The sequence below is a fragment of the Neophocaena asiaeorientalis genome, unplaced genomic scaffold (assembly GCF_003031525.2).
Source record: "Neophocaena asiaeorientalis asiaeorientalis breed wild unplaced genomic scaffold, Neophocaena_asiaeorientalis_V1.1 scaffold49, whole genome shotgun sequence".
Classification (NCBI taxonomy): Eukaryota; Metazoa; Chordata; class Mammalia; order Artiodactyla; family Phocoenidae; genus Neophocaena; species Neophocaena asiaeorientalis.
The window spans coordinates 3310409-3333238 of record NW_020172456.1 but is presented as its reverse complement, the minus strand read 5'-3'; positions in this window follow the sequence as shown (position 1 = coordinate 3333238).

Below are 22830 nucleotides of genomic sequence, written 5' to 3'. Positions count from 1 at the left end.
CGAGGCATGTGGGATCCTCCCGGACCGGGGCACGAACCCATCTCCCCTGCATCGGCAGGGGGACTCTCAACCACTGCGCCACCAGGGAAGCCCCCAGCCATGCTTTTAACCACACACCTCAGCCTAGTGAATTTTTATCCTTCTTCAGGTCCACTCTGGGAAGCCCTCTTGGCCCCTTTGAGTGAGTTAAGTCTCTTCACTATGACTCCCTAGAGTGCCTTTCTCTGTTCTTTGCCAACAGCCAACGTGGGTTTCCTCCAGGCTATGAGCTCCACGGTGGTAGGAGCCTGACTCAGAGCACAAGCTCAATAAATATTTGTTGATTGACTGATGGAGTAGTTATTTTAAAAGGAGTTACATAAACTCTCTATCCTGACCTGTAAGTACCTAACTTATGTCATTTGCAGTGAGGAGTAGAGAGACCACTGGCATGTTAAAGCACAGACCAAATCTTGGCCATATGCCTGATTCATAGTGAGACCTAGAGGAGGCCAGCTAAGCTTTCTGGGCCTCAGTTTCCTTATCTGTGTCAGTAAAACAGCATCACATAATGTAACTGCAAAGCAGAGGAAACCAAATGAGATATCCAAAATACTCAACATTCAATAGGATATTATATTAATACACATGAGCTGTATACATGAAAGAGATAGGAAGGATATAAAAATAATGCAGAATTTCATTAAGTCCTTACTTAGAAAAGAAAACATATACAAAATTGAGAGACAAAGGGGGGAAAAAAAGGAAGATGCACGCTCTACCACCTAACTGGGAGTTGCTGGTTTTCTGGAATGCGTGTAATATGGATATATGGGTAGCGGACTTCACCACTACCCCCTTTGAGTTGTGGTGGCATTGACATTATAGCAACCCTAAATAAGATTTAGTGCATCCCAAAAGGGGCATGGATCGGAATCCAGGTAGAATCCTGGCGAAATCTCAATCATCAATAACCTCAGCTAACGGGATGTCACTGCTTTCCAAGGGACACACGTTGTTCAACTCCAGGAAAATCTGTAGTTAAGTAGGGAAACGTTTAAGGAAATGAAAATTATATTTTAATATATTTGCATTAGGGAATCTTCAAAAATTTAATATCCTATCTATTTGCAAAATTTAAGGAATTTTTGCCTTTGGAGTGACAACTTTCTACTCCAATTTAAAATGTGTGATTTTTTTTTTTGGGTTTTCTGAGTATTTGGGAAGGTTTTGTTTGTTAAGTGAGGAAATGGAAGTACTTAAGAAGGGAATAAAATATATTACGTTTACAAATGCAGTTTTAAATACTCAGAAGTATTTAACAAACTAGGTTTTGAAATGGGGTAAAATCGAATTCAAGAGCCCCCTAAAATGGTTGCTAAAATAAGAATAACAAGATTTGTAAAATGACTTACAAATAGAATAATAAAATGTGTAAGCTGATCTTAAAAGCCTGCGGAAAAAATCTTGTCACACGTTACAACACGGATGAACCTTGAGGACGTGATGGTAAGTGAAGTAGGCCAGTCACAAAAAGACAAAACTTGTGTGATTCCTCTTATATGAGGTACCTACAGCAGTCAAATTTATAGAAGCAGAAAATAGATGGGTGGTTACCGGGGGCTGGGAGGAGATGGGAAAGGGGAGCCGTTTAATGAGTACAAAGTTTCAGATTTGCAAGATGAAAAAAGTCCGGAGGTCTGTTTTACAACAATGTGAATATACTTAATACTAATAAACTGTACACTTTAAAATGGTGAAGAGGGTAAATTTCATGTTATGTATTTTTTTAAATCACAATGAAAGCAATGGGAAAACACGTATGGAAGAATTGGGGCTTTTAACATCTAATTTTAGTTTATTGCATATTAATGTGTAAAACCCTAAATAACTATTTCCTTTATACAAAAGCCACCCTCAAAGGCATAAAAACTTCATACTAACAATCTGTGTAATGCAGATAATCACGCACGACAAAATCGCTGTGAGGGTTAGTGGAGAGAACATTCAGGACACAGGCCAAAAGAGGTTCTTGTTTATAGAGGTTGCTACAAACCAAATCAAACGAACAAAAATGAGTCTCTTGGAAGAAACTGAGTCACATGCCCACCCCTGAGCCAGTCACTGTGGTTGGTAGGTCGGCTGATGACCAGTGGTAATTCAGTCACGTCTCCTTCCACTGGAGCTGGGGTGGGGTGGGGTAGTTTCCCAGAGGAAGATCAGGGAGTTGTTACAGAAGAATGGAGGAAGTTTGCAGGGAAGGCAAGTGCAGCTGACCCTGTGACAACGCCCTTCTCTAACCCTCTGTCCTCATCCTTTATAATGCAGGATTCATCAGAGCTCCTAGAGCACCTCCTTTGTATCTTTTAAGTAACTCCTGCTTTTCTTCCCCACTGGAACCCTCTCCAGCTTCACATACGTGAAAAAAGGAAGTGAAAGGTACATTTGTTGGGGAGTGAACACTTACAAAACACATACAGGATCGGCAGTGTCATGCCTCAGCTAGCAGGCTATTAATTTACCACCTTCACTATCGAGGCAAAGAGATTCTGAGCATATATGACCTTCCAAGACCAACTGAGCAAATATTTCCATATCCATAAATTTTTGTTTATAAATATATATTTATTGCCTATTTGAACAATTGGGCAAATAAAAGATTGTAGCCCAGAGAAAGGAAATGCTCTTTATTTGAGCATCCTGGAGCATGGAGGAAGGGAGAAGTACCCAGGCAATTCTAGCAGGAATCAGGGCAATTAAGACTGACTGGCTAACACTTGCAATGTACCAGCTAGTATTCTAAGCGCTTTACATGTAGGAATCTACTTAACCCTCATGACCACTCTTTGAGTTTTATTATCCCCATTTTATAGTTGAGAAGACCTAGTCTCAGATGCTTTAAGGGATGTGATCAGTTACATAATTTGTAGGTGGTAAAGCAACCTGGCTCCAGGATCCACACACACACTCTCACCTACTGGGCTAGAAAATTGCAATGATTCTCTGTGTGATGCTAAAAGTACAGTTTAGAGAGATTAAGTGACTTGCCTGGCCTACACAGCGGACAAATAAAAACGCTGAGACTTCAACCTGGACCCCTCACGATAAGCTCTTGGGCAAGAATGCAAACCCAAGAGTATTGGGTTCTTCAGGGAGGACCAACCATAAAGATGGCTTCTTTTTGCTCATTCTTGATTTGCAAGTCACTCTGCTCCACTCATGAACCCCTATTTTGCCACTTGGTTCGGTTGTGGCTGATTTTCAGAACCCACAGTGACAAAAAGAAAACCATATTACTATTTAATGCAGTGGTTTTTAGCAATGGCTACTCTTAGAATCACCCGGGGTGATTTATAAATTATTGATGCCAAAGCTCCACCTTAGACCAATAGATCAGAATATCTGGAGCTGGGGGCAGGGGCATCAGTGTTTCTTAAAAGCCAACCAGGTGAATTTAATGTGAACTTAGGGCAGAAAACTACTGATTTAGCCAAACCCAAACACACAGGGGACCCAGAGGGTGCTGCGAGACATGTCTTCACTTTCTGCATTAGCTTGCCTTTCCTCCCATGCAAACTCTGCCCTAGACGGATACATTGGAGTCTCTTATTCCTAGCTTGTGTCTTTGTTCTCTTCTTTTACCCACCCCACCTCAACACTCCCCGCCCCCACCGTCAGAGTCCCCGGCTCCATCCTCAGGGGCTAAAGTGCATCTTTACAGAAGGAGATGAATTCACCTTTTAGAGTCTTCAGTGTGAAGCAACTGTAAGACAGAAAAGCCTTTCTCTTCCTAATCCTGACAGATGAGGATGGGCAGGGATGAAGAGGGTAAAGGAGGCAGAGACCACCATCCTGCTACAATTACAACTGAGAAGTACTGTGAAGGAAAAGTGGAGAACATCGCGAGCAGGACAGCAGGACCACTTGGGGCTGAAAGGCCTTCAGCTCTCTTCTTGGTTCATATTTCTACCTATTAAACCAGACTGTGACACCTAGTCACATATTGTAACTTGGTGGACGCTACTGAAGTCACCGGAAACTCTATCAGCTCCTTTTCTCTGTCCCATCTGTTCATATGCTCTTCACCATGTGCTGATGCTGGTTCCCCCTGCCTCCCCCAAATGTGGAGAAGTTTCCACACTATTTATAAAGGGCTATAATTTGAGGGAAAAGTTTTAGAACACTTTCGTCTTTAAGATGAAGTAGGCAAGAATTACACCACAAGGGTGGGACCTTTGGGAGAGATGTACAAAATAATTCAATGTTCATTTTCTAAGCTTTTACTTGGGGTCAGGCTCTATGATGGAAAGAAGACTCTGGATCTGTGCCCCTGAATATATCCTATAGAGCAGTCATTCTCAAATACTGTCTTGGGGGCTGCCAGTGATCCAGAAGGGTCTTCCAGATAGACTAATCCTCTGAAGTAGCAAGGACTATGAAATGAGAGTACCTACACTTCTGTTTCTGAAATGGCTGATAACATGGCACTTCTTGGGATTCAGTGCCTTTCTTCCCATCTCTCCTTCTAAGCTCCTTTAGCTGTCACTGAAAATATGGATAAAGTAGACAAATGGGGCATATAGCCTCTTGTCAAATAAAGTAGTGTGGGCCCTGAAGACGTCGGAGAGACATTTCTGCATTATATCCTCAAGCTAGGGCCTTCACAGGTCCTCCTGAAAACCACAGTGATTTCTGCCACATTGCCAGTTTTCTCACTTCCAGTCCCTCAAGAGGTGAAGCTGAGGAAGATGCAGGCTGACCTTGGATAGCTTTAGGAAGTCAGGAGGTTAAATAAGGAGGATTCATATTGTGATTGTTTGTAGAGAGGTTTCTAAGCGTCAAAACAACTCTCTGAGATCACTATTCCCATTTTACAGATGTGGAAGAGGCAGGCTCAGTGACCTTAATGACCACGATGAAGTTGTCCTCTGCGAAAAACTGCTAAAAAACTTTAAAAATATATGAAATGGCTGATTTCAGACTTCAGATAACAGGTATCACAGAACCAAGGAAGGAAGCAACCACTCTACTTTTCTGCCTGGAAGTATTTTCCAGACCACAGTTCAAAGAGGGAAAACCCAAGCAGAGAACAACAACCTTGTTGAATTGAGGAAACTGAGATTGGAGTTGAAGAAGGTTGAAGTGGCTGGAATTCGAAGGGCAGAGTACCAAAGATAAAGGAGTTATACAGAGAAAGAGCTCCAGATATCTGAGGGTCTTCCTTGAGACTGCTGATCACAAAGGGCAGGGAGGTGTCCAATTAACATCAGGGACATTCAGTAAAGACCCCAGAAGGGTAACAGCTTAATAATATACCTAATAGAATAACGGCTACTTTAGACCCATCCTAACAAAGCTTAAAAACAAGTCTAGAAAAAACAAGTTGATCCACAAGTAACTTAAAAATCTACCAATAGGGCTTCCCTGGTGGCGCAGTGGTTGAGAGTCTGCCTGCCGATGCAGGGGACACGGGGTTGTGCCCCGGTCCGGGAAGATCCCACATGCCGCAGAGTGGCTGGGCCCATGGGCCATGGCCCCTGAGACTGCGCGTCTGGAGCCTGTGCTCCGCGATGGGAGAGGCCACAACTGGGAGAGGCCCGCATACCGCAAAAAAACCCAAAAAACCCAAAAAAACACAAATCTACCAATACAAATTTCTCTTCTCTTTAAAGGAAGAAAATAAAATCCAGACACTAAACAATGTGACATCCAAAGCATCCAGTACCCATTCAGAAATTACTAGGCATTCAAAGAAGCAAGAATGTGACCCATAACCAAGAAAAAGAAAAAAGCCAATAGAAACAGACACAGAAATGAAGAGATGATGGGTTTTAAAAGACTTTAAAATAGCTATTATAGGGGCTTCCCTGGTGGCGCAGTGGTTGAGAATCTGCCTCCAAGTGCAGGGGACACGGGTTCAAGCCCTGGTCTGGGAAGATCCCACATGCTGTGGAGCAACTGGACCCACGAGCCACAACTGCTGAGCCTGCGCGTCTGGAGCCTGTGCTCCGCAACAAGAGAGGCCGCAATAGTGAGAGGCCCGCGCACCGCGATGAAGAGTGGCCCCCACTTGCCACAACTAGAGAAAGCCCTCACACAGAAATGAAGACCCAACACAGCCAAAAATAAATTAATTAATTTTAAAAAAACTTGGAAAAAAATAGCTATTATAAATATCCTCAAATATTTAAAAAGAAAACACGAATATGGAGAGAGAAATGGAAGATATGAAAATGAACTAAATGGAACCTCTAGAACTAAACAATATATGTGAAATAAAAAATCCATTGGGTGGCCTGTTTAGCAGATTAGATACTTCAGAAGAAAAAAAGGTTATAAAATATAGCAATTAAAGAATGAAAGATTTAAAGATATAGGAGTAGAAACTATATACATTGAAGCACAGAAAGAATAAAGTTATATATATACACACATACAGAGCCTTAGTGACCTGTGGGAAAATATCATTTGCAGTCAAATATGTATGCAATTGAAATCCCAAAAGTGGGAAGAGGGAGAAAATGTATTTGAAGAAACAGGGGTCAAAATTTCTCCAAATTAGATGGAAATGATACATCCACTAATCCAAGAAGCTCAGTGTCTTAGTCAGCTTAGGCCACTATAACAGAACATCATAGACTGGGTGGCTTAAACAATAAACTTTATTTCTCACAGTTCTGGAGGCTGAAAAGTCCAAAATCAAGATGTTGGCAGCCTCAATTCTTGGTGAGGACCCTCTTCCTGGTTTGAAGACAGCTGCCTTCTTGCTGTGTGTTCATATAGCCTTTCCTTGTTGTGTGTGTATGGAAAGAGAAGATCTGGTGTCTTTTCCTCCTCTTACAAGGGTGCTAATTCCATCACTGGGGCTCCATCCTCATGACCTCATCTAAACTTAATTCTTTCCCAAAGACCCCACTCCCTAATACTATCATATTGGGGGTTAGGGCTTCAACATATGAATTCAGGGGAGACACAAGCATTCAGCCTATAACACTCAGTAATCCCCAAGCAGGAGAAACACAATAAATAGCACACTAGGACACCTGTAGGCAAATTTCTCAAAATCAGCTATAAAGAGAAAATCTTAAAAATAGTCAGACAAAAAAGATCTATTACACACAGGGGTAGAGAGACAAGAATGACTATAGACTTCTTGTCAGAAACACTAGAAGTCAGAAGGCAATGGTATGACATATTTAAAATGTTGAAAAAAAATTGTCAATCTGTAATTTAAATTATATATTCAGTGAAAATATCCTTCATAAATGAAGAAAAAAATGCTCTTTCACGCAAATAAACACTGATCTATACTGCAAGAAAAGTCAAATGAATTTGTACAGGCCAAAGGAAAATGATATCAGATATCAGATGAAAGCTCAAGAACTATGTGGAAAAAAGAAGATTGCTGGAGGTGGTAAATATTTAGGTAAACATAGAGCTCTGTTTTATCTAGTTTTATTTATTTAAAAGATAACTGATTGTTCAGAGAAAGAATAATTCCTTCTTGGGAAATAAAGAAAATAGGAAAGATTGCAAATACAAACAGTTTAATTATCTTTTATTCTTGTCACATTACCTTCTGCTTACCATAGTCTATCCACAATGGATGTGACCAACAGATTATTTTCCTGAAGCCCAGCCCTTAGCATGACACTCCAACCTCAAGCACTATTCAGTCTTTACTACCTCCCCATTAGAAATGTGACAAAGTCTATAATACTTAACCTAACATTCAAAGCCTTCTGTAATCTGGACTAAAACTGCCCATCCTTGTCTACCGCCTCTGCCCCCCACAAATAATGTGAGTCTTCTCACCTCCCACTCACCAGATACCCCTCCCAGATTCTCATCTTTAAGCCTCTACTGACTTTCTTTTGTCCCTAGCATGTTTCCTGCATGACCCTTCCCACACACACATAATTTTTTCTAACCTATCCCTCCTTTAAGACCAAGCTTAAGTCTGGCATCCCTTCCCACTTTGCCTCACCCTTAGAGTGGCCCTCTGGAAGTGACCTCTCTCTTTCCCAAGGTCATTATTGTCTACAGAGAGACCATGTGCTTTGGAGTCAGCTGAACATGAGTTCCAGTCCCAACGCCACCACTAAATGGGTGAGACACCTTGAGAACTGGCTTAACTTCAATTTCCCCATCTGTAAAATGAGTGGTAATTGCCTTATTGAGGTGTTGTCAGGATTAAAATGAAATGATGGGTGTTAAGTGCCAAACACTTGTAGTAAATACCTAATTATTAATTCATACCCCCGCTTCTCTTTTAAAATACGGGATTCAGAAGTGAATCTAGCATTCCAGGAACAGTCAGAATGGCACCGTAGATCAAACGACCCTTGTTTCCTTTATCCTAGATGTTATTTCTATCAGTTATAGATCAGGTTAAGATCCCAATGGCTTCATACTGAGCTGACAACCACCTTAATCTTTTTTTCATATATGCTGCAGCTAAGTCACAGTTTTTCCAGTTCTGCTTGCTCAGTTGATTTTGTTGAAGTCAAGAACTAATTTGTGCCCAATTTCAAGTCATACATGGAATTCCCTCTTGCCTGTCCTTTGTCTCTGAGCTCAGACAAGGGAGGCTGCCTGCTGACTTGCGGGGTGGCGGGGGGTTGTCTCCAGGTGGTAAAGGCACTGTCTTGTCTGGGTGTGATCGGTGGTCTTTGCCAAAGGTCTCTGCTATTCTCAAATGTCTCCCCTGCCCAAAGAACCACTATCTGCTTGGGGTTCTAACCACTGGAGATTTGGGTGTTAGTTGACACAGTAGGTCTTCAGTCCGCTTTTCAGATGTAGAGTTTCGAATTTAGAGATGGAAAGAGCCACAGAAGTAATCTAGCTTAACCTTCTCGTTTTACACATAAGGAAACTGACGCCAATCATGTGCGTGGTCCAAGCAGTGGGATTCCTGATTCCAAGTGAGTGGGCTTCTCACTTGGTCAGGGATGACACAAAAGTTTATTCCAGACCGCAGGACTGTCTGTGTTGTTCACCAAAATATATCCAGCACCTGGCACAAATCTTGGCCTTAATAGGCACTTAAACACTTATTGAATGGATAAATGAATATTCCCAAGTCTGTTCAGTCGGACTGCTAAATTCTGAGGCCACTCACAGGCTTAGCAGAAAAGTGTGTTGTGACCTCTTGGTGATGTCTGTCATCATGCAGCAGGGGGAATTATTACATCCTAGTAAAGCCATAAAGAGTTCATTTACATCCCAAGGCTCTGAGAGAAAAGCACACAAGCTAGGCACCCTGAAATTTTGGGTTCAGGTTTGGGAGCCAGGTGTTCCAGCAGTCACGATGAGGGCTGTGCCAGGTAAGCTTGGACCAAGGTTACACTAAGCATCAGTTGCATTTGCACTGTGTGACCCCCAAGAAGTGCCACCCATCACCCCTCCTTGCGATTATCTGCAAAGGAGAGATGGTGGCCTGGAGAACATTTTCTGCATTTTAACTGGGATCAAAACCTTAAGCTGAAGAAGCTTAGCCAACAAGTAAAAGAGATTCACACTCAGTCAAGCTTTTGCAAGTATATGAGTTTCCTAGAACTTCCATAACAAACGACCACCCATGGACCGGCTCAAAACATAACAAATTTATTCTCTCACAGTTCTACAGTCTAGAAGTCCAAAATCAAAGTGTCATCAGGGCCATGCTCCCTCTGACACTTCCAGGGAAGGCTCCTTCTTTGTCCCTTCCAGCTTCTTGTAGCCCCAGACATTCCTTGGCCTGAGGCAGCATCACTCCAGTTTCTGCCTCCTCCTCACACAGCCATCGTCTCTGTGTGTCCGTGTCTGTGACCCTTCTTCTCTTATCATAAAGGCACCAGCCACATTGGATTAGGGCTCATCCTAATGCAGTATGACCTCACCTTGATAACATCTGCAAAGACCTCATCTCCAAATGAAGTCTCATTTACAGGTTCTGGGGGTTGGGGACTTCAACATATCTTTCCCGGGGGCACACTTCAATCCATAACACCAACCCTTCTTGGCCCCGGGACAACTTGGAAGACAGGGAGAAAAGTGCTTGTCAGCTGAGGCAAAGCCCTGCACCTGTACCTGCCTCGACCCCCTTCCAAGCTCTCCAGATAAGGTCCTTTCCAACAGGGCCTGTGCCAGGATGTCACAGCTCCTCCCAAGACCTGAAGTCATCGTGATGAGACAGAAGCGGCCCCTCACCCCAAAGCGTTCACCCAGATCCGAGGCTCTCAAACTCTGAAACTTTGGACGAGTGACACAGCATCTCTGACTCAGCTTCCTCCACTGGAAAAGGGGACCTCGGCGTGTTGTTACAGAATTCAACGAAAAGCTGCATTTAAGCTGTTCAGCACAGAGCCTGGAACACAGCAGGTGTGTTTATTGTTTCTAATAGAGTCAGGTTGAGGCTGTGGGCCTAGCCGCCTGCTTCTTCAGCACCAAATAAAGAACCCAGAGACGGAAAAGACCTCTGAGGTGATACGCCCAATTTCATCCCCACAGCTAGGGAAAAAAAGGGAGACAAATAAAATGGCCATGTTAACTTATATCCTCGGCATTAATTTTCACAGTTAACTGCTGAACTGACTAAATTCTTTTCTTTTCTTAAGGACTTTTATAAATTCAGACATTAATAAAATCATTAATAAACTCAGACATTCAATTAACAGGAAACTCCAATTGGTAACTGATCGTCTCCTCGATACCTTTCCCTCCCCTCCCACTTTGCAGACTCGCTGGCTCGTCCCGGGCTTGGCCCTGCTGATGTGCCATTTCCCATTTTCCCCTCTTCTTCCCCCTGTGCCTGTCAGTGGCCCCAACAAAAGGCAAAGAAGAACACGGGCTGACTCCATTAACCTCTGTCATTGCTTAAATCTCTTTCTTAATTAACATGAGTTAATATGATTAATCAAAATAATGAGACAAACCTATTAAATTAGGGGGGTTTAAATGACAGAACTCACAGGAGAAGTTAAAGCAGAGGAGACATCAGAAGGGCCGACGGGGAGCAGGGAGTCCAGAGGTGAGGCGGGCAGCAAGCTGACTGTTGGCCCTGTCCAGCCCAGTCCAGCCTCGGGCTGCGGGGAGGGGAAGGTGGAGGACAGGGGCGGAGGCTTGGAGAAATTGCTTTGGGGGAACGTGTTCAGTGTTTGCATCCATCTCAGTTAATTATAACCAGTCCCCACACTTTTCTGGGGCCTATCCAGCTCCTTCTTAGCCTCCCCCAGCTTCTGAGCTCTTGGTGTCCCTTCTTGGTGTTAACTCTCCCTGAAATCTCTATCCTCTCTCTTCTGAGGCCAGGCTCTTAGTCAGAATTTCCAAAACCCCAGCTCTGCCTCTCATAGGGTATGAGACTTGGGGAGAGTTATTTTACCTCTCTGAGGCCCAGTGAACCCAGCTACAAGGATAGGGATAATATTCCCGAGCTGGGATTACTGCCGTAAGAATTCAGAGAGAGGCTATGTGACAATGTCTGGCGTGGCGTCAGGCCCACAGAAGACCCCCACCTCCACCACCCAGGACAAGTTCTTTCCTTCCTTCTTCCCCTTTTATAACTGTGAAAATACCTTGAGATTCTATAGTGCTTTTAAATTCTAAACTTATTTCCATATATAGCATTCTACCAAAAATCTAGGAGATGAGCATTACAGGTGTGAGTTTCCAGATCAGTGAGCTTGTGCCAGCGTTACTGAGCACCAATTGTGTGTCAGCCCCCGTGCAAGGTCACTCAGATCCAATAAGGGGAAAGGACTCACCTGGGACTTCTTCTAGAACCAGGGTCTCCTAACCCCCAGGCCAATGGGACTTCCATTGCCCCTAAGTGCAAGGGACCAGGGTACCCACAGCGCCCCCAGAGCTCCTTTATCTCCCGGCCATCCCCATGCCTCAGGAGAGTCTACCACAGGCCTGTGGCTCTGTGGCATCCAGCTGGCTCTCCAACGTGGGACATCTGACATCTGACAGATGATTTGGGCTCATCATCGGAATTTCTTACTCCAGTGAAATTGAGCCCCTGGAACCTCTTCTGTGCTATCTTCAGTGGTCTATCCTCATGATTCAAAGACAGAAAACTACACACAGACAAGGAAGTTTTCCATGAAGAATCCAGACACCCCTAAAACCTTTAGCCCCACACAGTGATGTGTTAGTAACCCCCAGCTAAGTCCTTCAAAGGCAGAGGCTGTGTGTGTGTGTGTGTGTGTGTGTGTGTGTGTGTGTGTCCCCTTCCCTGGTCATCCCCTCCCCCAAAGCATCTACTCTATGTCCTGTACAAATGCTCCCAAAACACCAGTGACTGGAACTGTGAGTAGCTGCCTGGTACAAATCCCCAAGCTTGGGTCCCTGGGTGCTGAGTATTCCACAGGCATACACATAAAGGTCCTACAGATTTCACTGAGATTGTCTTCACTGGCATGCAGAAGTCATTGCCATACCTCCCCTATGATCCCCTTGCTGCCTTCCACTACAGAGTCTGGAAAGCCAGGCACTTTGTTTCCCAACTTCTCTGGCAGCTAGAGGCGGCCATGTGATCAAGTTTTGGCTGTTGAGATGGGTGAACTGCTGGAGGGATCTTAGAGAAGCTAACTTTCTTCCTCAGAGATAGATGGGTCTGGAGCTGCCTCTTCCTGCTCATCTCGGATGTGAACGACCACAGCATCTATTTCATGACCTTGATGCAACACACATCAGGCTAAAAAGCCAACATTCTTGGATGGTAAACGTAGAAGAACCTGGATGTTTGGTGTCATTTTGAGATTGCAGACCAGTCTGAAGTCTGTCTACATTAGGACTTCTTAATAAGTAAGCAATAAATACCCAAGGTTTAAGCCACTTTTGGTTTTCAATTACCTGCAGCTACAAGCATTCCCACCAAACACAAATTCTTAAATTTGTGCTTTAACTTCCATGATTATCTAAAAATTAATGGAAGCATATCCTGGATCGTCCACCTTATATAAGTAAATACTGTCATGATAGTTTAGTACTCATGTTTACATTAATCAATAATTTTTTGGTGCCAAATAGTACAGGTATCCTTTGCTATCCAAATACTTGCCATTTGAACTCAGGAATTGAATAAAATCCAAAATTTTAAGAACGGGGTTAATAATATCCTTTGCTATCTGAACTCTTGGTATTTCTTATCCGAAACTCAGAAACCAAATAGCTTTGGATAATACAGCATCACTTATTATATAAAATCTCACTATGTGGATTTTGAAACTGAATAGATTTGGATTGTGAGGAATATGTGCATTTTGTCTTGAGTTGAAGAAAAAAGAATAACGACTAATTTAATATGTAAATGATACATTCATCTAAGTAAAGATCAACTTGTGTTACTTCGCTGGGCCTGAACAAACATGGCATTTGTAGGAATTAGAATAGGAAAGGGATGGAGCAACTGAGTTATTACAGCACAAAAAGAAAAGTAGGCACGTGAGTTCAAAAGAACCTAGAGAGCGACGGTGTGCTGGAACCAGCCTGTTGTGGCTCACGAGAGCCAATTGTTAAATTTTCAGGTATTTTGTCAGCCAGTTGTTAAACACAATGATTATGATGGCATCCGGAGTGAGAATATTTACACCATGGAAATCAGCAAACACCATGAAACAGGCTTTCTTTTCTTGTGGAAGCCAATTTATCAGCACGTCACTCTGAGTAACAGTCAATTTCATATTTGCCTTGTGAGCGGCAATTTAGTTTCAGCAAACATCATTATCTAGTCCACTAACTTCATGTGGAATTTTATTGGCTTTACGCCTTTTTGTAGTTAATTTGTAAATTGGGTTTACTTTCACGATTCATATAAAAGACATACGCATAAGGAGTGTACACCTAGTTTTATGTCTGTATATATTTAGGTACTATTATATCAATAAGTTTTAAGTCAAAACTGGGTAGTAGCAAGAAGTTTTTTATTCACTCAAGTGTGAAAAACACTGATCAAAGCCCATTAAAGCTAATAATCCCAGATTGGCACACGAGGCCCTCTAGGATCTGATCCCAACCTGACTTTCTCCATCTTGAACTCCCTGCTGCAGCCAAACTGGTCTCTCCTTGTCCCTTCAGTGCATTTCTCAGGGATGTGGCATTTAACTGAGATAATAGAAATGAAAGTACAGCACCGACACTCTACCCCTCTGGCCTCTACACCAACTCCATAGGCACTGACTCAGAGTCCTCCTCGCCTATGGAGACGCCTCTCTGATTACTCCAAGAGGAGGTGATTCCTCTCTTCTCTGCACATACCACCAGGTGTGCTTGATTTTGTCAAATGATGCCACTCGCCTCCTTGACTAGAGGGGAAGCAGTTGCAGACAGTAAAGTTCTAAGGGTCCTTACAGATCCTTCTGTCAACTCGCCTGCACCTCCAAATTTGCTCATAATCTCGTACTTCTTTCCCTTCTGTAACATAAGGCAGAAGTTTGCTTATTTCTTTCCAACCAGCTCTTCCACCAACAGTCCTGAGCACAACCATTCCCACTTCTCCCATCAATTCTCCTTTCTCTGTTTTCGGTCTGTAATTTCTTTCTTTTCTCTGAAATTTCTCCCTTTATGCTGAGTTTCTGCCAACCCTAAAATAAAATGAAATCCAGTGATATCCATCATTGATGCTTTCAGCACCATTATAGAAAACTCAACTAAAATGGTTGAAACAATCATAAAATGTATTATCTCACATTAACGAGAGGTCTGCATGTAGGACAGTCTCCAGGTATCACTAAGATCAGAGTTCAGCTCTCTGTCCTCATACTGGCTTCTCTTAAGGTGGTTATATGGTCGCTGGTAGCAGGCATGGCCATTCCTTGATCAGTCTGATTGGACCACAAAGTCAAGTGCCCATCCCTGGACAATAAATAACAGTGGTCAAGGGAATGCCTTGCACTAACGGACTTAAGCTTATGTTCTTGAGTCTATCAATGGCAGAGAGGAATGAGATTACCGTGATTGGCTTAGATTAATCAGTATCCATCCCTGAGACTTTGAGTCAAAAAGGTTGCATCGGGGAAGGATGGAAGCCTTAACAAAGTTGGGGTTCTCTCAGAAAGCAAGAAGTGGGGGAACAGAAGCTTGGAAGACAACCGACAGGTCCATTGTTCCATTTTTCTCACTCCCAGCTACTGCTTTCTCTCTCTTTTTTCTCCTAGTCTCCTTTAAGAAGACATTACAGGGCTTCCCTGGTGGCGCAGTGGTTGAGAGTCCGCCTGCAGATGCAGGCGACACAGGTTCGTGCCCCGGTCCGGGGAGATCCCACATGCCGCGGAGCGGCTGGGCCCGTGAGCCATGGCCGCTGAGCCTGCGCGTCCGGAGACTGTGCTCCGCAGCGGGAGAAGCCACAACAGTGAGAGGCCCGCGTACCGCAAAAAAAAAAGAAAGAAGACATTACATTTTCTGTCTTCACTACTCAATGCACTGCAATTCAGTTTCCAATCTGGCCACTGTACTACAATCTCTCTTGTAAAAGTCACTGGTGTCCTAATTTGGCTGCTCTTTAGGCTTTGACACCTCCACCAACTCCCTTCTTTACCCTGTTTCACCCATCACCCGACTCATAACCTTCAGATGATCAATCCATCCTCTTCCACAACATACTCCTCATGACTCAGCAACGGTTATTCCACAAACATTCTTTGAGCACCTACCCTATGCCAGTTCAGTATATCCAGCTCATAACACTTTGCAAATTAGTCCTGAATGCATGGTTAAGTCTCCTCATTTTTCACCTCCACAACTGCGATAACTTCTCAACTGGTCCCTCCACCTCCCGTCTCTCCCCATCAGCAGTCTGTCCTTCTCGCTCACAAGTGTGATCTCACCAAACGCAAGGCTGATCATCATAGCCTCCTGCTTCCAGTTCTCCTGCAGGAGAAAGCCTCAAAAACCCAAAATGGCTTTCAAAGCTATGGTAATTGGTCCCACCAACCTCTCCTAGTCTGTAGCCCATCCGTTCCCCTCTTATATTTTAAGCTCTAGGCAGAATGAACTACTCTTTTCCAAACACAACATGAGCTTTCTTAATTTGGAAGTTTGCTCATGTTCATTTTTTAACTAAAATGTCCTCTTCTACTTTTTCTGCAAGGAAAAACCCTACTCATTTTTCAAGATCCAGGCTCCACGTTACCTCCACAATGAAGTCTTCTCCAAGGCCAAGTCAAGCACATCCTTTGTGGTCCCAGAGCACTTTGTCTATATCAATAATAAGCCATCCTCAGAGTGTATTACAGTTAGGTTAATACCCTCGCCGGAAGGGCTGGGTCTAAATCATCATTCTGTACTAAGCACAGGCACCTGGCAATACATGTGCAATATATGTTTGAAGAATTAAACTGAACTAATTATTTCAACCTCTTTAGTTTACAGATGGGGAAACTGAGGGGTAGAGAGGAAGTGACTTGCAATGGTCATTCTGTGTATTTAATCACTGTCCTTTTGCTACAAGTAGAAAAAAAAAAGGGAATTTTTTTGGCTCACTGAAATGAAAACTCTCTCTTCAAGTTCAACTTCTGTCTAAAGATTCAAACAGTATCATAAGATCCGTTTTTTTTTTTAGCTCTGCTTCCCTCTCTGCTGCCTTCATTCTCTGGTTCTACATGAGAACAAAATGGCTGCCAACAGTTCCAGCCTAAACTGGTCCACACCCAACTTTATATCAGTAGAAGAAAGAACGTCTTTTGATGGTCATTTAAGCAAAAGTCCCAACACTTGTTCTGATTATGACTTGAGTCACATGTAATACCACGACTGGTGAGTTGTAGGTCACACGTTCATCCGTGGAGCTGTGGAAAGAACCAATTCCACCAAAGCCTGTGGACTGTGAATGAGAGAGGAGTAATTTCCTCTAGGACAACATTACCCAACAGGGTTTTCGGTGGTGATGAAAATATTCCTATCTGTGTTGTCCAGTGTGGCAGCCCCTAACCACATGTGGCTATTGAGCATTTCTAATGTGGCTAGTGTAAATGAAAAACTGAATTTTTAACTTTAATTAATTTAGATTTAAATGTAAATAGCAACATGTACCAAGTGGCTACTGTATTGTACAGCACAGCTGTAGGAGAGAGAAGGGCTGGAATTCCACACTGTCCTATATGGAAGTCTCTAGCCACATACAGCTATTAATTCCAAGGAATATGTACACCCTGGTTACTGTAAATATGAAGTTCTCAAAAGCCCTTCGAGGATGGGCTGCTTAAGAATAGCCTAGGTGTTTGTTTGTTTTTAATCCAGATTTCCAAATTTACTCCAGTCTCAGGTGTTCTGATTATCAGTAGACCAAAAGTAGGAGCTGGGAATTTTTATCTTAAGTCTCCCTAAGTGATTGAGATGCACAGCCAAGTTTAAGACTCAAAGCTATTAGGGATGGGAGTTTATGGAGGGCAATGGGTGGCATCTCTGTGGCCATACATTATTTTCAGTCTCAGAGTTCCCAAAGCTACAGAGTACTGAACTCTTCCTTCCTTCCTTCCTTTCTTCCTTCCATCAGCCATACCTTGAACATCTCCCAAGTGTAATTTGCTATGCTAGATACCTTACATCCTTGTTTCATTCATTCATACATTCACTAAATATCTTCTATGTGCCAAGTGCTCAGCTCCAGAAATTTGAAAGTTGAACAAGAAAGACAGGGTCCCTTCCCCATCTGGAAAGTAAGACAACATTGATGAACTATTTACCCAAACTATGGGTGTTTGGAAAGGAAGGGTACAAAGCAGGGGCTCCAACACATCTAGAGGAAGCCTTGCTGACCTTAGGTTGAGCCCGGAGGATGAGGTGTGACCTGCCCAGATCTGCATTTTCAAAAGATCCCCATGGAAATTATGAACCAGGTGGCCCAGCTTCCTTTCACAAGTGGCCATCCATTGTCTACATTTCATATCCTTACTCCCCAAAAGATATTATGATTGGGTCAGTTTATCACAATCCAACACAGAGCTTCCAGGGGCAGTCATATGCCAGGTGACTCATGGCCTCCCCTGTGATTGCTGCATCCCAAGGACCATCTTTTCCTTGGGCACTGGTTCCTGCTCTCAAGGAACAGGACAAGACATGGTCACTTGATTCAGACTGATTGGGACCTAGGGTTTCAGGTGTCTCCAGGACAGCCAGTGGAACTAAGCAGAGATGGCCGAGGATGGAGGGCAGCTGCTTTTAGAGATTCTCTCAAGTCCCTGACCAGGCAAAGAACAAGAACCAGATCTCTCCACACCCACTCTAGCTTTGTTTTCTGATGAGAGGGAAGGAAAGTCTTTCAGAAGAACAAAGTTAGAGGATTAACAACATCTGATTTCAAGACTCATCACAAAGCTACAGTAACCAGGACAGTGTGATATTGGCATCAATATACAAAAATAGATCAATGAAACAGAAGAGAGAATCCATAAATAGATCCACACACAAGAACAACTGATTTTTGAAAAGGGTATAAATGTAATTCGGTGATGAGAATATGGTCTTTTCAACAAACGATGCTGGAACAATTGAATATTCACATGGAAAAAAACTGAACTTCAGTCCATACCTCACATCATATCCAAAAATTAACTCAAAATAGATCATAGACCTAAACGTAAAACCTAAATCTATAAAACTTCTAAAAGAAAAAATACGAGAAAAACCTTTGCAATCTTGAGTTGGCAAAGGTTTTTTTTAGATAAGATACTACTGAAAAACAAAAGATACGTTAGACTTTATCAAAATAAAAGATTTCTGGTCTTTGAAAGACACTGTTAAGAGAAAGAAAAGGCAAGCCACAAACTAGGAGAAAATATTTGTATTCATACGTCTAATAAAGGAAATGTGTCCAGAATAAAGACCTTTCAAAACTCAATAATAGGAAAACAAAAAACACAGTAAAATAAAATTAGCAAAAGATTTGAACAGACACTTTGGCAAAGAAGATATACAGATGGCAAATAAGCACATGAAAAGATTTTCAACTATCTTTAGTTGAAAACTAAACTATCATTAGTCACTAAGGATAATTAATGAAGTCTAAACCATCATTAGTCATTAGGAAAATGCAAGTTAAAACCACACACCTATTAGAATATCTAAATTTAAAAGGAAAGGAATGACCATATCAAATGTTGGCAAGAATGTGTAGCAAATGGAACTCTCAACCAGTTTGGAAAACAGCTTGGCAGTTTCTAAAACAAAAACTAACCAAACAATAACAAGAGAAATGAAATCATATGTTTACACAAAAACTTGTACATGAAGGTTCATAGAATATTTATGAAACAACCCAATGTCATCAACATGTGAATGGATAAACAAATTCCGGTATATCCATACAATGGACTACTCTCCCGCAGGAAAAGAAATGGACTTTTCCTGTGTATTTCAATGAATCACAAAATAATTATGCTGAGTGAAAGAGTACAAAAAATAATGTGTATTGTATGTTTCCATTTACGTAGAATTCTGGAAAATGCAAACTAATCTGTAGTAACAAAAAGCAGATCTGTGGTTGCCTGGAGATGGAGTGAGGAGGACAGGGCCAGGAGCGGGTGATTACAAAAGGGCATAAGGAAAGTTTGGTAGAGTGGACAGTGGATATGCTCATTATCTTGTTTGTGGTGATGGATTCATGTTGAAACATCAAATTACACACTTTAAGCGTGTGTCCTTTTTTTATACCTCAATAAAATTATTTGTCTTTGTCTGACTTGCATGCGGAATCTAAAAATTACAACAAATGAATGACTGTAACGAAACAGAAACAGACTCAAGAGATATAGAGGACAGACTACTGGTTACCAGCGGGAAGAAGGAAGTGGGGAGGGACAAGGTAGGGGTAGGAGATTAAGAGGTACAAACAGCTATGTATAAAGTAAATAAGCTACAACGATGTATTGTACAGCACAGGGAATATAGCCAATATTTTATAGTGACTTTTAATAGAGTATAATCTATAAAAATATTGAATCACTATGTCGTACACCTGAAACTAATATTGTAAATCAACTAAACTTCAATTTGAAAAAAGTAAAATAAAGTAACATAAAATTAATTTTAAAAAGAAGAATCCAGGGTAAAACAAAACCAAACAGGGCCTTTCTCCCCTGTGTGCTGTCACTCTCCCCATTCATCACAGAGCTTACTTGCGACTGAAAAGTGGGAGCCATGTTTTCTGCCCCCACTGCCAATCACGTATAATTAATTATAATTAAAGAGCAGTCTTGTGTGGGATAAGCCTGGGTGGGGAGAGAAAGAAGACGGGCAAAGGTTTCTTCAGCAAAGTCAAGCCAATTCCTTAGCAAAGCCTCTGGAATCCAATGGACCTGGGTCTAAATTCTGGCTCCGTGACTTAGCAGTTTTTTAATCCTTAACCCCTCCAAACCTCTGCTTCTTTACCTGCAAAACGGGATCATAATACCACACAAAGAACACAGGGAAGATTAAGTGAGAGTCTCTTTATAAAGAGACATACATCAGGCCTGGTACGGAGTAAATGATTTCTCCATCCAGGGAGACAGCTTCTAGAAAGGAGAAGGGCCCGGAATTCGAAACCGAAAAATGTGGGCTCTAGTCCTAACAGCCGCCAACCGCTTCCAAGACCTTGCTGACGGTCTGTGAACAAATCTGCACCGGCTGGAGAGGGAAGAACAATGGACAGATCTTATCAGTTCACTCCGCCAAGTTCTCCAAGCCCTGGTGGAGGATTCAGTTAGATCAGGAGTCAGCAAAGGACAGCCCACAGGCCAAATCCAGCCCACTACCTCTTTCTGTACAGCCCACGAGCTAAAAATGGTGTTTACATTTTAAATGGTTGAAAAAGTGTAAAAAAAGAATAATATTGTGTAACATGTGAAAGTGATATGAAATTCAAATTTCATTGTCCAGTAATTAAGCTTGGCTGCTTCAAGATACAAAGTCCGAACAGAGTAATTGCAATTCTGAGCACCTGGGCCAGCACTCTTTACTACCTGTCCTTTTCACAGAAAAAGTGTGCAGACTCCTGAGTTAGATCTTTAGAAACAACCTGCTTGTATTGCTACTTGCTCAGCTCCCCACAGAAAAGTATTCAGTGTGCTGAGATTTAATGTTATACCCTAAGCTTTTGTAGGGTTCATAAGAAACATCCATTTGAATGGAATTTCTGCGTCTTTTGCAATAAATATTTTCTTGAATTTTATGCCAGGGAAGAAGTTTGTCTTCAATTGGCCTAAAATACGTCATTATATTACCCCAGTGTAGCTGGCATATTAAGTGGTAGACAGAAAACTTGTAGATCATTTTAAATGATATCCCCAGACAATTTTTCATTTTAATTGATTGTGCATTTATGTATGTGTTTACCCTCTTTGTGGTCAGTGATGGTGGTTTTCCATTTATAAAAATATCAAATTTTCTTTTTAATTTAATTAAATAAAACAATTGTAATGATTTTTTAAATGTCAAGTAAGTAACAATTTGGGTAGATCTACAAGAAAAAAGTGATGGCAGTTCAAGAATGAAAGAAGTTTGGGAGATACCATATTGGACAATAGGAACATGTTTTCCTTTTTACCATGGTGGCTGGGAAGCTCAGGATTAAAGGTAGTGCCCATTTGCAGTAATATCCAGGGTTCTGTAACCTATCTCATCTTACTCTTTTGCATCTACCTTTATTAGAGCATTGACCACACCATATAGTCTCTGTTAGCTCAATATGTCTGTCTTCCAAGAGAAATGGGAATTTTGTATCTCATCCTGTCTGTATACCCAATTCTTTAATAGCTCTTGCTAGACACACAGAAAGGGGTGTGAAATTAACAAACAAAGGAATGAAGGGATGAAAAGATGCAGGAATGGTAGTATTTATTTCCCTGTTCTTTTTAACAACTAACTGAGAGGGATTCCAGATGGGAAGTAGGAGAGAGAGTGAGGGATTCAGCCCACCCTGGGGAGAGGATGTTTGTGAAATTCTGGCTGCCTGTCCTCTCTGAGCTCTCAAGAGCAGGTTCACCAACTGACTGAGGGAAATGGGGCTGTGGAGGTCGGGGGTGGAGCTAGTGTCTAATAAGAGTGATTAGTATATCCCAGACTTAGTGCCTGCCTGCAGTATCTCAATTAATCTATATAACAATTCTGTCCAAGTACATATTGTTATTATCCCCATTTGGTGATGAAACTCAGGCTTAGAGACTTTGGGACTTCATGGATCAATAAGATATCCCCCAAATCAGGGAGGGCACCCATACAGATGGTGCAAACATCTATTTTCCTCGGTAAGGTCAGTAGGCAAAACTACCGTCTACCGTCACCCTTATTTCCTAAAAGAATAGACATGTTAACAATTAAAAGAAGGTGAGAGGAAAGAGCCTCTGAATAAAGAACAGTTTTTTTTTAAGAACACTTCTTTATGTTAAAAAAAAAGTTAGCTTTAAAAGAAACCATCACGTTGTCCTTAATTTCCTCATTTCCCCAGCAATCAGAAAAAATTAACATGAAATGGAGTAGGATGGGTTTAGGGAGCCCCTACGGTAGACTACAGGGAAAGGAACTCAGGAATACTGAGCAAAGCTTCGGTGGGGGGCAGAGGTGGGCATGCCTGCCATGGAGAGCCCCAAGCCCCCGCCCCCAGTACACACCTGGGCCAGCACTCAGGACAGAACCTGGGGAGGCCTCCAAACAAGATACCAGAGATGTCACATGCTTGTATCCACACAAGGCATCTGCCCAGGCATCCTAGAGAAATAGGATTTCAAACCTAGAATGTACCTGTGAGATCATGCTGCCCAACCCCTGACGTTGCTGAGAAAGAAATTCCGTCTCAGAGAAGTTAAACAGTTTCACAGAGCCATGAGGCTGCCAGTCGCAAAGCCAGAATTCTAACTCCATCCTCCCAACCAGTACATTTCCCACCACATGAGG